The sequence below is a fragment of the Paramacrobiotus metropolitanus genome, unplaced genomic scaffold (genome assembly GCF_019649055.1).
Source record: "Paramacrobiotus metropolitanus isolate TYO unplaced genomic scaffold, Prichtersi_v1.0 Parri_scaffold0000198, whole genome shotgun sequence".
In the NCBI taxonomy this organism is placed as follows: Eukaryota; Metazoa; Tardigrada; class Eutardigrada; order Parachela; family Macrobiotidae; genus Paramacrobiotus; species Paramacrobiotus metropolitanus.
Genome location: NW_026570418.1, coordinates 18568 through 20978, shown reverse-complemented (window position 1 = coordinate 20978; position 2411 = coordinate 18568). Strand labels below are relative to the sequence as shown.

Sequence of the window (2411 nt, the reverse complement as noted above, 5' to 3'; positions counted from 1 at the left end):
TGGTCAAAGTTACATACTCGTATTACAGCACTGACGCACAGTCACGCAAGGTTTGTAATTTATTTTCTGTAATCTTAAGCAGTAATAAGCAGCCACCAATTGACGTAAGTTGCATCACTGCATATTAGTGCGTAACTGCATAGTGCATTGCTACTTTATACAGCGCAAATGCACAAAAACATTTCATGCTATGTAGGTTTAAAATATTAAAACATGATTAATTTTTTTATTAGTAATTGCACATGTATGTATACAATACATATTCCACTTCATTTTGTATTTCTGTGGTTCATACAGATAACAAACATTGAATTAAGTAATTCGGTGGCATCGTAAAACAAAATTAACCAATGTGACTTTTAATTACTAGCAACTAAAATAAATAAGACGCCGTACTGCAATAAAATTTTATAACAACAAAATATTACAAAAATAGCAATACATTTTGTGGCAGTAGCCGCAGTACACAAAGCAGCTATGTGAAAGGTACACATGTTACCCCACGAGGTGGCGGCCGCAATAAGGGCGCACGCTCGAGCTCGTAAACATAGCTCAGCTCGCTAATAACGCAGTCGAGCCGTTGAAATTCAACACACTTGTGACTTGTAGGAATCAGTTTGTTTCACTTTTTAGTTTTAACTGCACTTCGGTTGGATTTTAAGGGTTGAGTAGAAAATGACAAGGTCTGAAACCAGACATAATTTGTAGCTTTCTGAATTTTGAAACATTGAGTCAGAAAGCAGTATCAGGTTAAGACTTGCTTCTTCACGGGTCTACGAGCTGAATCGCCGTTGAGAGTGTCTGTGCTGGATGAGGAGCCTGCAGCTGGGTTGTTGGATGAACCTGCCTTGATAGTAGATTCCCAATCATTCTGTTACATGTGTGATGACTGGTAATAAAACGTTATATGGAACGCAGCCATATGATTTTGGGGTCGACTTCGTTCTAGTAAGCGTAGAAAAATTGAAAATTTGGAAAGTTTTAAAAAAGAGCGATTTAAATTTTTCATCTTTTACGCTGGACGGAGTCGACTCTCTTTGATTTGCTCACATCCTTATGAAAATCCCTTTACACGTTCTAGTTTTAAAAATTGACTGTGCTACTTGGCAGTCTGAAAGGCAGTCAAGCTAATTTTATGGTATTTTGTAACAGGTTCTTCGGTTATTTTTGGAGACGACTTCATGGAACGATCTCTCTTCCCCTTCGTACGCGTTAAGCATTACTTGTTGGCACCTTCGTTGCGAACGCACACGAGCGCACACTGGGTCTTTAGATGGAGCTGTGAAGCACACTGCCAGTCTAAACAAAGGTGAGCTCCAAACTGGATTTAGACGTTGAGTAAATTGAGTAAGTTGCTGTGGAGTTAATTGTTATGTAACTGAATTTGTGTACGTGCAGACCAAAATTATTAATTTGTGGTAAATATTTTCCCGTTTTTTAGGAAACTTCCGGACTTCATTGCCCATTTGATGGACTGGAGTCGACTCCGGAACCGAAACAGGCTTTTTGTGGTTTAATTTTTGAATTTTGCAGTATATTCTTTCTTTCTAAATTTCTGTGTTTTAAAACAGCAAGTGCAGCACTCAGACGATAGTTTGATGTTTATTTGTGGTTTTTTTTCTGTAATTTCAGTGCCATCTTTTGTGCGTTGAATTGAAGTATGTCCAAAATTACGAGTAATGTGCGGCAAAAGTTGCAATAAAGTTTCTGACAATGATAAAGCAAAAGTTCTGAATACAGTACAATGAAACTTCTAAAAACGAGTTCCAAATTAAGTTGGGAATTATAAGTTCTACACTAACTTTTACGGCACAAAAAGGTACAGCCGCTGTTCAAAGATTGTTACAAAAAAACTTATACATTTTCACGAGGGATGTTCAAGGAGGACTTCCCTCGCCTTCATGGTGACCTCGCGAAGGAGGTCGTCCTACAGTTTGGCCACGCCCACCGTTCTACCGGTGCCCTGACCCAGGAGTGGCATCAAATTAATGGTGTACAGTGCACTCCGAAGGGCCGATGGATGGCCAAGTCGACAGACTTACGTCCTTGGAATACGTCATAAACGGGTATTTAAAACGAATTTTATGTGGGAGGGACGAAACCGCGATAGCTGGACTGCAGCGCATTTTGGAAGTGGTCTGCTCTAGTTTTAAAATTCCTGTCATTCGTTACTAGCTCGAATCTTGGAAACCGCAGTTGCAAATGGTGTTCGATAGATTCAGTATTCATATAGAAGTTTAAAAAAGTTAAATAAATCGTCTAGTGGTTCATGGGAATTTTTTAAATGGACACCGCCAACTTGGCGTGAACGTGGTGTATATCCCACAAGTCTAGTTGGCAAAGATAATTGGTGTCGAAGGGCGACGGAAATATGACTATCCAGAGGGAAAGCGAATAATTATGCCTCTTTT

The 2411-nt window shown here is 39.3% G+C and overlaps 1 long non-coding RNA gene across 1 annotated transcript; it reads left to right on the top strand.

The window, feature by feature from the left end:
* Positions 1-474: 474 nt before the first annotated feature.
* LOC129600828 (uncharacterized) lies at positions 475-1682 on the top strand. Its single transcript, XR_008692138.1, has 3 exons — positions 475-892; positions 1153-1309; positions 1442-1682. It is a non-coding gene; the product is annotated as an uncharacterized LOC129600828 (long non-coding RNA).
* The last annotated feature ends 729 nt before the right edge of the window (positions 1683-2411 follow it).